Source organism: Lycium barbarum, chromosome 10 (genome assembly GCF_019175385.1).
Source record: "Lycium barbarum isolate Lr01 chromosome 10, ASM1917538v2, whole genome shotgun sequence".
In the NCBI taxonomy this organism is placed as follows: domain Eukaryota; kingdom Viridiplantae; phylum Streptophyta; class Magnoliopsida; order Solanales; family Solanaceae; genus Lycium; species Lycium barbarum.
The window spans coordinates 119233128-119245342 of NC_083346.1; the positions used below are offsets into that span (position 1 = coordinate 119233128).

At 33.0% G+C, this 12215-nt stretch overlaps 1 non-coding gene across 1 annotated transcript; it reads right to left on the reverse strand.

The window, feature by feature from the left end:
* Nucleotides 1-10315: 10315 nt before the first annotated feature.
* LOC132616337 (small nucleolar RNA R71) lies at nt 10316-10421 on the reverse strand. Its single transcript, XR_009573125.1, has one exon. It is a non-coding gene; the product is annotated as a small nucleolar RNA R71 (small nucleolar RNA).
* Between the last annotated feature and the right edge of the window lie 1794 nt (nt 10422-12215).

Genomic DNA, 12215 nt, shown 5'->3' on the forward strand with positions numbered 1-12215 from the left:
TAATCAATTACTTTTAGGTCCTAATCTTATTTATTTAAGTTAATTTTTTGGTTTTTTGTTTTTAAGGTCTACTTTTCAGAAGCAATCGAACCTGGGGACTTTTGTAGTCCTCACAATAATTTCCAATTTTTTTTAAAATTTTTTAATTAATTACTTTTAGGTCCTAATCTTATTTATTTAAGTCAATTTTTTTTGTTTTTTTGTTTTTAAGGTCTACTTTTTAAAAGCTATCGAACCTCCTACCTCATTTTTCATGTTCTTTAGTTTTCTGGTTGGTGCTCGATATCCGCATTTGAGCCCAGTTAATCCAGATAATTCGCACTGTATCGCGCCTATTCGGGAGGAGCGCTTCCTCCAAAGATTTTTTCCATATCCATGTTCGAACCCCTAACCCCTAATTAAGAGAGGAACAGTTCCATCCGCCGCACAAGTTAAATTATGTATTTGTCTTAAAAGTTCATTAACTATATATAGATTATTTATTTAGAACTAAATAACTTCAGAAAATTAGGACACATAAGTTATAAATGTCAAATTCTGGCTCCACATTTGATTTGAAGTAAATAATTTCATCAAAATGGAAGTTAAAATATTAAAGGAGTGGAATGAAAATTTTGTTTTCATATAACTAGCCACTTGTGGAACTACAATGGGTATATGGTTGTTGTTGTTGTACACTTGTACTAACACAAATTATATTTCTTTAGTTAAAATATCTACTTTTATATCTTGAGTTAAGCCCGGGCCTCACATAACTAGTTTATCGAATCTCCTACCTTATTTTTCATGTTCTTTGGTTTTCTGATTGGTACTCGATATCCGCATTTGAGCCCAATTAATTCAGATAATTCGCACTGTATCGCTCCTATTCAGGGGGAGCACTTCCTCCAAATATTTCTTCCATATCCATGTTCGAACCTTTAATCCCTAATTAAGAGAGGAGCAGCTCCATCCGCTGCACAAGTTAAATTATGTATTTGTCTTAAAAGTTCATTAACTATGTATAGATTATTTATTTAGAACTAAATAACTTTAGAAAATTAAGATACATAAGTTATAAATGTCAAATTCTGACTCCACATTTGATTTGAAGTAAATAATTTCATCAAAATGGAAGTTAAAATATTAAAGGAGTGGAATGAAAATTTTGCTTTCATATAACTACCACTTGTGGAACTACAATGGGTATATGGTTGTTATTGTTGTTGTTGTTGTACACTTGTACTAATACAAATTATATTTCTTTAATTAAAATATCTACTTTTATATCTTGAGTTTGGGCTCGAGCTTAGCACAGGCCTCACCTAACTAATATAGATAAGAAAACCATAATTTCGTTGGAAATGGAGCGAGTGATAATAAATGCGGAATGGATGATGACAATGCTTGTGTCATCCGACTTATAGGAGTACTTAATTTACAAACTAATCTATTTGTCTCTTCATCATTCAATAATCCCAATTTCCGAATTTTTTAAGAAGTTTATCACGTCCAGATCAAAAAAAAAAAAAATTCACTTAGCCTTTTTTTTTTTTTTGAGTCAATAAAAGTATCTACTTATCAAATCAAGAAAGGATTAATCTTATATTTTCAAATTTGGCCCTATTAAATGAGTATGTGATTAAAACCCAATACGTATTTAATTAGGGACAGTTTAGCCAAATTACTTATTTTTATTTAAAAGTTAGTATTTTTTTAGTGAATGTGCAAATAATTAAGTAAATACTTTTTTCGATCCGGCGAGAGTATTTGTTTTCTTACTCTCCCATATCTAATTCAGAGTCAACTAATCTAAATCCATGCAAAAGAAATTTAACACTGCCTAACCTTTTGTTGCAATTTTCTCTACTTTGTGGAGTCGTGGACTCCGTCAACCAAACTATTTGTCTGATCAAGTTGTTTGTGATGCCTAGTCATTCTAATTCATATGAGTAATTTAGTACTCCCTCACTTCACTTTTACTTGTCCACTTTTAATTATGCATGCCTTTTAAAAAATAATAAATGAAGTGCGTAATTACCAATGTACTCATATTAATTGATACATATTTTTATTAGATTTGAAAAATGATTTGAAGTGAGTACTTAATAGTATAGATAAAATAGAAAAAAAGAAATCATCTTGTCTTGATATGCTAAAAGTGATAAATAAAAGTGAAAATCTATTTTTGAAATAGTGGACAAGTAAAAGTGAACGAGGGAATACTACGTATCTATTTTTTTCACTATTTTACATAATTCTTAAAAACGATATTTAGGAGTAATACTTTATTTGTCTAAATTATTATTTATATCTTCTTTAAATGTCTCACTTATTTAACAAGGTCCTAATTGAAACAGTTGGATTAGATTTTTTTTTTTTAAAAAAACAAAGTAATAATACTTTGTTATTGGTATAAACTGTCAAATATTAAGTCAAATCAATTAATATATAGGACCAATATGAATTGGAATGAATAGGTCACAAATATAAATTGATTTGATAAATTAAATTTGAGGGTAGGTGTAAATTTTTTTTCTTCTGCAGATTGAGGGTATATAACTTGAGTAAAATTTTATTCGAATCCGATATTTACATCAAATCATATAAATTTACACTATTATATAATATAATAAATGATAATATTAATAACTAATTATAGTTACATATATGCACAAATATGATTCATATTATATATCTATTAATTAATATAAACACTCAATATGAATAAATTTTCTTACCATTTAACTTAGGTCCTCTAATTGAGATAGTGAGCCATGGGAGTCGTAGTCAATTTTATTATTAGGCGGCAAATTTGACAGTATTTCTACTATTATAGAAGCAAGCAAGATCGTTGTCATTTCAAGGGCATTTCAGCACCTCTCATCTTTACTAAAGTGTCAAATAAATCCTACCTTTTGTAATATGAACCCATGAGGGTATGTCTGTAATTGTAACGAAATCAAGCAATTCTATTGGCTGAAAACATAGACTACTGTAGCACCTCTATAAAATCTTTGCTGTGTTGACCAAATCACCCTTTTACTGACCCTTTTGATCGGTGGACCCCACTTGAATTCTAACTTCATGCATGTGCGCCGACTGCATTTGGTGCTTTTCAAAGGTAATTATTTTTTTATTTTATCTCATTTGGTTTACTCTTTGCTTCCACGTGTATATGATTGCTGATCTATTATATTTGCATAACAATTACAGCAAATTAAAAAAATACTTCACATGTATACTCAGAAACGCAAGGAATGGGTGGGTTATATCATTGGTTTATTTGGTTATTGCAAAATAATTAAATCGAAGACTACTTATTAGTTATTTCCATTTTACTTATGTTACTACAAGGTTTAACCAATCACACATTATACTAAAAAAATGAGAATTAGAAGACAACATATACAACAAAAGTTAAAATATTAAGAATCCTAATTTGGATTGTGGTTTTAAATCATGGAAAGAGATAATTTCTTTATTCTTAACAAGAGATTTCGAGTTTGAATCAAAATAGAAAACAAAATTAGTAGAAAGTATTTTATGCGGTGCAAATTAAATAATCAAACTTTCAAAACGGATATCACACATATTATGAAAAACATAAAAAGGTTCTCTGGGAAGAAGGACTATGGTAAATTAGCAAGTACAGTATGCAACGCAAATGCATAGAAGTAGCACTTTCATTTTTTTGCCCCTCGTCAATTTAAACACTTACTAAAACTTTTCATGTATATGATTACACTATGAATGCCTTCATGTCCTATTATTGAATTATTTTATGAAAGTTCCTTCGGAATTTTAGTTTATAGGTAATATAATAGTTTTGGTTGACATATTTGTGATATTTTTGCCTTTTTAGACTATCTTAAGTGAGCATTTCGACCTGATTCCTAACATAAGAGTTATCCAAGGGCATTTGAAAGAACAAACATTTAGATCACTGAGCTGACGGAAATCAAAATTTGAATAACAACCTAAACAATATGCCGTGCTTTTATTCCGTTTTGTTTTAAAATGGAAAGAAAACTATAATCTAATATTTAATATATGTCGGGCCGGATCCAAACTCAAGATATAAAAGTAGATATTTTAACTAAAGAAATATAATTTGTGTTAGTACAAGTGTACAATAACAACAACAATCACCATATACCCATTGTAGTCCCACAAGTGGGTAGTTATATGAAAGCAAAATTTCATTCCACTCCTTTGAAATTATTTACTTCAAATCAAATGTGGAACCAGAATTTGACATTTATAACTTATGTATCCTAATTTTCTGAAGTTATTTAGTTCTATATAAATAATTTATACATAGTTAATGAACTTTTAAGATAAATACATAATTTAACTTGTGCAGCGGATGAAATTATTCCTCTCTTAATTAGAGATTAGGGATTTGAACATGAATATAATTTTTTTTTTTTAAAGAAGCGCTCCCCGAATAGGCGCGATAGTCGTTGGTCATTTATGGTTTAGATACGCGTATGTAAGATGTCCATTTATTATGTGATTGAAGCTTTGCTGGTAAAGTTGACACATGAACATGGGGCTTGTGGAGAAAAGTCTAAAGTATAACAATTATAAACTGTGGCACGATGGTCCACCTAATAAATTTGTTTGGGCATCGTGATATTTCGTCCACATCTTCTTATTGAACTTAAGTTGTACGAACTGATAATAAAAGTAGATATTTACGCACCAAAAATACATCATACCATCTTCTTCTTAGGTCAGGATTTAAAGTTATGAATTCTGACACATTTTTGAGTTATTGGGTTCTGAAGTAATAATTTATATATATTTAACAGATTTTTCATACAAATATAGAGTTTTGGCTGAAGTGAGTGGGTTCAGCGGAACCCGTAGTCATGATATTAGCTCCACTCCTATAGAGGGATAATTTTACAAAGAATATATTTTTATAGGTAAAAAAATGTTATAGGGCTAGAGGTAAATCTAAAAAATAAAAATAAAAAAACTTAGCTTTTATAATGAAATACTGTTAGAGTGGTCTGACTACAGTATATATGCCAACATGAATACTGGTTATACTCGTTGGTCAATTATAGTTGAGTAGATACGCGTATTTAAGAGGGTCCATTTATTATGTGATTGAAAGCTTAGCATAGCAAACCTGACACATGAACATGGGGCTTGTGGAAAAATAAACGTGGGAAAAAGTCTAAAGTTTACCGTAACAATTATATATTGTTGTACAATGGTCCACTTAATAAATTTGTTTGGGCATCGTGGTATTTCGTCCCCATCTTCTTATTGAATTTAAGTTTTACGAACTGATAATAAAAGTAATTGTTTACGCACAAAAAAAAAGAAAGATCATACTATCTTCTTCTTCTTTCTTTTTTTTTTGGTAAATTAGGGAACCGTAACCACTACTTTTGGGTGCGCTCCTGGCTCCTAGTGCAATCCCACAAGTCACACAAGAGATGTAAACTGCACTAGATAAGTCCGTTCGATGAGTTCGGACTGAGAAGGTTGTTGCCGAGGAAAATCAATCTCAAATCTCCCACGTGGGAAATTACTAGCCGAACCAACTCAGCCCCGCTTGCCAATTATAGATTATACTATCTTGGCTTTTTTTTTTTCCTCTTGTAATAGAAGTTTCTTCTTGTTCTAGCCAATCACATTTGTTACAAGTTTCTACACCAATTGATATTGTTATAAACTTTTCTCTCTCCGCAGAAAATTGAAATTAATAAATATTTGTGTTTTCTTCTTGTTCATTATTAAGTTAATAGGCAATGACAAAGAAGAAAGCTAGGGAAAGGCACATTAGACTTGCTCAACAGGGGGAAATTATATATAGGAAAAGAAAAATTCTATAAAGATGGTGTTGATGATGGAGCAGAAGCTAATGGTTAAGACCATCAGGATATCAGCATTTTGCAATTGACATTTGCGTAGTCTGTTGAGAATATAATTAAGTAAAAAAAAAATTTCTAAAAAAAATTAGATTTAGACGAGTAGGCGGAAATCGTGAATTCGAGTCTCACCGCCACCATTATCAAAAAGAATATCCACGTATTTTACCGGTGAAAAGAATAAAATCTGCACGTCAAGTAGTGTGTTGAGAATATAATCTAGTACATTACAGTGTGCTATCTCTAACAACTTAAAATTTTAGACGAGACAATCACATACTTCTGCATCGTCGTGATGGTCGTGGTTTTGGCATGTTAAGTCCCTTTCATCAATCTACTGCCTTTGGCTTATATGTCACGATTTAATCAGGAACTGTTACTAGCCTTTATACTTAATTATAACATATAGCATACACAAACAATAAGATGTGGGCAAATTTTTTCGTTTGTTATCCGAATTTAGTCATTTTGTTATCTGGTTTTAATATGTATGCTTTCTTAAAAGGAAACAAAACTCTCAAAATACAAAATCGACAACTTATGGGTAGAAATTCCGTGAAATTATTTTATTTAACTCCATGTTAGTTACTCCAACCAACACTAATTAGACAGTTTCATTTATGTTTGGCACTCAGAAGTTCCTTCAAACACGCTTTGATTTGCTAATATTATTAATTTTTATATATTTTTTCAAAAAAATAATTTTCACTTACAAACTAAATACTGTAAAATATTTTTTACGAAAAACATTATCTAAAAAAACATTTTGCAATGCACTACATAATTCCCAAATCAAAGTCGTAGTAAGAGATACGCCATTGATCGTGAATTTGGTTGCAGAGTCGTAGATTTTGGTAAGATATTGTGGTAACATAAATACTGTTAGGCAAGGACAAGTAGGCAGTGTTCACATGCAAGCTTTAAATATATGTGATTGAAAATATGACATGAGCATGTGGCTTCTGAAAATTGTACTGCATGATTGTTAATGAGGACAACGGCTCTTATTATATGCATATGTATTCGAGTTTTAAAAATATTTGATCAAAATCTCTAGATTTATTGTGGTTAATTTTAGAGATTATATTTTTATAAAAATAATTGTCATATTATTGGAAAAATAAAAAATATCATATTAGAGAGGAGTAATTTTACAAAGAATGTGTTGTTATAAAGATGAATTTTATTGTTATAGGTAAAAAAAAATGTTATAGAGCTAGAGATAAAACATAACATGAAAATTAATTCGAAAAGAAGTTGAATTTTATTAAAAATGTTGTTATAAAGAGGTTTGATTGTAGTAAGGTATCATGAAGGGTAAATTTCATAAATGGTCACATAAGTATAACTTTTTTTTTTCTACCAAAGTTACATAGTTATGTTTTCTAATAGAAAAAACACAAAACTTTCACCTATTAACACAAAAGTCATGTTACTATGATTTCTAACAGAAAAATCACAATATGTTCACCCATGTTAACACAAAAGTCACAATTGGTAGAAAACCTAACGATAATTTTTTACTCTATATTTTTTTAATCTAAAAAATACAGTTATGTGACTTTGCTTGAATAAAAACAAAAATCTGTAATTATGTGACCATTAATGAAATTTACCCATAACATGAATATTGCATTGTCATTGGTCATTTATGTCGAGTAGGTACGCGTGTTTAAGAGGGTCCATTCATTATGTGATTAAAGTTTAGCTAGAAAATCCGACACATGAACATAGGGTTGGTGGAAAAATAAATGTGGAGAAAAGTCTGAAGTAGTACTAATTATATATGTTGTACAATGTTCAAAAGGACAAAGATGCTGAGCCCGCGACTTAAGTGACACCAAAAAAAAAAAATGGAACCAAAATAACACCAAAAAAAAGTTACAAAAGTAGGTTTCACGCACAGAATTTGTGCGTGAAAGAGGCTACTTTTTTTTTAAGTTATCAAAATCACGTTTTTCCATACTTTGGGCAAAGATTAATCACGTTTCAAAACCCCAAAATATCAATATATTATATAGCACTTAATATCTTTTTTTGCGTGTAATAACGTCGGCTCATTACATCAAGTATACCTAAACGTTTGGATCGTCGTTTTAGGGATTGTAAAGTGCCCCGAAGTAAGTTTCGTTTGTTTGAAAACTTGTCATCTTTAGATCTAAGTGACATATTTTATAGGGTTTTGATTTAACTGTTTTATTATTTAGTCAAGTCGAATGTACAAATAAAAATATTATATTCGAAAATAATCCATCCAATATGAGAGGTTCAACCAAGGTATAATGTATCTCATTCAATGCTCCCACCAAGATTTGATCCCATGTTGTTGGCTTAAAAAAGAAGTAAGTAAAAAAAAGAGGCTAAACGATCAAGCCAAAGCTAAATAATTCACTAATGCTATCTAACTCGTTTTCATAAATTGAATTTTGAACCATGAAATTGACATTCAAAACATCATTACCACGAGATTAGCATCTTGATGTGGCATGAGTTTACGCCACAATCGATGCTTTTTGGCTATAAGTGTTACTTGTTTTTAAGCAAGCCTATGTGATTTTACGTGATTTTTTAGTGTTTTTCAGGTAAAGGAACAGATTCGGCACAATAACAGTTGAAGTGCAGGACCAGGTCGTACATGAAGTTTACGGTCCGTATTCTACAATACGGGCCGTATTCCATGGTCGTATTAAAGGATCCCAGAAACAGAAAGTCAAGCTGGGAAGATGGTGATTTACGAGCTAAGTTTACGGATCGTATTTCAGTTTACGGTCCGTATTCCATCACGTATTTAATCATTCGAGCATCTGGCAGAAAGTCTGAGTTTGGCAAAGTGAAAGACGATCATGTAGTTTACGGACCGTAAACCACTTTACGGTCCGTATGTCAAAAGAAGGAAATTGTTCACAATTGAAGAACGACTTGGTCGTAAATTGACTTTACGGTCCGTAAACCAGTTTACGGACCGTATTTCGTAACGACGGGACTGAAGTGCAAATCTGTAACTTTTGTTTTTCCGAAATCTATAAATAGTCATTGTAGGGTTTTTAATAGACACCAATTATTATATTTTTGTCTCTTGACTTAGAACATTAAATTCTCTCTAGTTTTTGAAGGCTTAAACATCAATTCAAGTATTATCAATTCCTCTTTTCTTCCAAAGTAAGCAATTATGAATTCTTTAAATTCTTATTTCTTGTTCTTTGTCATGAGTAGCTAAATTCCCTTACTAGGGTTGTGAACCCAATGATGGGTGTTTTGTGAATGAGTTTGTGATTGATATACAAATAATGGATTATTAGGGTGTAGTTATTCTTCATTCTTCATTCATAATTAATGGTTGCAAATATTGATTAAAGCCATAAACCCTAATTTATTTGGAAAAATAATTAGGGTTGGTAAGAATAAATAACAAGGACTCAAAGCTTTAAACTTTGTTTAATGAATTCACTTAGGAATAAGAAGAATTTACTTGACATAATTAATCGTTCTTCATGGTGACTTTCTTATATTTGGGAAAATCATAGAAAGACATAATCTTTATTTATTGGGAAATAGTAGAGATTCACATAGAGATTAAGTGCATTCATATAATGATCCATTATAAGTATATCAAGATCAATACCCATGATCATACACTCTATCTAACGGGGACACAACCTTAGTTTCTTTTACCATAAATTTCCACCAAAGAAATAGTTTAGCAATTAGTCATAGAAAAACCAACTTTTACACAAATTATCGGATTAAGACATTAGACCTAGAACTTAGCATCTATGACTTTAGTAACCTTTTCACACCATATTTCCTGTGGGATCCGACCCCAACCTTGTTGGGTTACTATATTTGATAACGTCCGCGTTATACCATTAATAGGTGTAATTTGAGCGTATCAAATTTTGGCGCCGTTGTCGGGGAATACGGTTTTGAAATTACTAAATAGTGTTTGCTTTGATTAAAGTCTTTTGCTTATTCCATCACACCTTGTTTGCTACTCTGTGTAAACCAGGTGAACTTGAATCAAAATCAGCGTGCGGGTAATCAGGTGAATCAGTTGAACAATCAGGCGAATGAATCTGATGATGAGAATATTTTTGCTGAACTTGTTCAAGAGGAGGACTGTGCATCTGCTATTGTTCAACCTCGAGTTGGACCGACTACTGTGAAAATTGACTCATCTCTATACCAGCTGTTGAAACTTGAGGGATACTTTCGGAACTCTACCGAGAACGACCCTCAACGTCATTTGCAGAATTTTGTGGATGTGTGTGCTAATCACATCCAGAACAATGTTCCACAGGATGCTATTCGGTTGAGTTTATTCAAATATTCCTTAGCTGGAGAGGCAAGAACATGGTTCGAGAAGCTGCCCCGAAATTCGATTACTTCATGGGCAGAGATGGTAGCTGTTTTTCTTACAAAGTGGTACCCCCCTAGCAAGAAGGCTGAGATTCGCGACAAGATATATGAATTCAAGCAGCGACCGGGGGAACAACTATATGAAGCCTGGGAGAGGTTCAAGGAGTATTTACAGAAGAGCCCGAATCATGGTTTTCCGGAAAATATATTGATGGAGAAGTTCTACTGAGGGTTAGATTCAGTAACACAGTCAGTAGCTAACAATGCAACTGATGGTTGTTTTATGAACAAGACCTTTCGACGAGTGACCAACATACTTGACAAGCTGACAACTCATAATCAGGCTTGACACTCAAACAATGCTGATGTGGTACCGTACGGTAGTGCCATGATCCAGAATATAGTGAAGGAGAATCAAGACACCCAGCAAACATTGGCAGAACTGGCAACAAATATTTCCTTGCTGACAAAGAAGTTTGATGAATCTCAAATCAAGAAGGTAAATGTTTGTGAGGATGATGCAGTTTTGCCTAAAGGGATGTACCATGCTCAAGATGGTCCATTCCTTGATGGGCCACCTACGCAGGTTGAAGATGCTAATTTGTTACTAACTCTCAAGGGTTATCAAAGACAGAATTACCAAGGTGGCTATCAGAATCAGAACCAGAATCAATGGAAACCTCAGTAAGGTCAAGGTGCTTACAACAACTCTGGGAACTACAACAATAACTATGGTGGTGCGAACCAAGGGAGCTACAACAACAGCAACAATTTTGGGAACAAGAGTTCCAATCCTTATATACCACTGAAAGGGCAGTCAACAGAGCAGGGTAGTTCGAAAGTTGAAGCAATGCTTGAGAAGATTCTGGCCAATCAATCTAAGTCTGAAAGGAATTTATCTGGACTGACAGAAACAGTGGGTTCCCATACAGCGGCTATTCAGAAGCTTGAGTCGCAGATGAGGGATATTTCTAGAGAGCAGCACCCTCCAAAAAGGGAGGACTTCCAAGTGACACTATTTCAAATCCCAAAAATAGGGGAGGCGGTATAGAACGTGCTTTTTCCATCACTACTAGAAGTGGTAAAACAATACAGGGGGTTGCTGAGAAGGTGATTGATCTTGAGCCGATAGAGGAGGAGAATGAGGTGCAGTCTGAAGCACCCATTATTGCTGATGAGATTCCTACTAACAAGAAGGTTGTTGATATTCCAGAGATAAAGAGGGAAGCTGATAACACAAGCAAGCAGCCTGTAAAAAGGGCTTTCCGCCCTTTGACACAGCTTTTCAAATCTAAACCTCCTTTTCCTCAGAGGTTGGTAAAGAAGGAGGAAGATGCTAAGTTTGAGAAGTTTTATGATCAGCTGAAGCAGTTATCTCTGAATTTTCCCTTCTTGGAAGCTGTCAAGAAGATGCCGGGTTTAGTGAAATATTTGAAGGATTTGCTGACCAAGAAGAAAACGGTGCAGCATGAAACCGTGAGTGTGACTCACACTGTGAGTTCCATGATTTCAACTACAACTGTGCAGAAAAAATGAGATCCTGGGGCGTTCACCATTCCTTGTTCTATTGGGCACCATGATTTTGCTCGTGCTTTGTGTGATAATGGGGCGAGTATAAATTTGATTCCCCTTGCTATATATAAACAATCAGGTTTGGGGATGCCAAGGCCGACTACGATGAGATTGTAGATGGCTGATAGGTCTATCAAAAGACCTGTTGGGGTGGTTGATGATGTCATTGTGCGGGTTTGTGATTTTATGTTGCCCGCTGATTTTGTGATTCTTGACTGTGCTGTTGATTGGGACATTCCTATCATTCTGGGGAGACCTTTCCTTGCTATAGGGAGGGCTCTGATGGATTCGGAGAAAAATGAAATAAAGTTCCGAGTCAACAACGAAGAAGTGACTTTTCAGGCTAGCAAAGGGATGAAGTTACCAAGTGCTTATGATTGTATTTCGGTAATTGATTCATTCGATGTTGTTGATGAA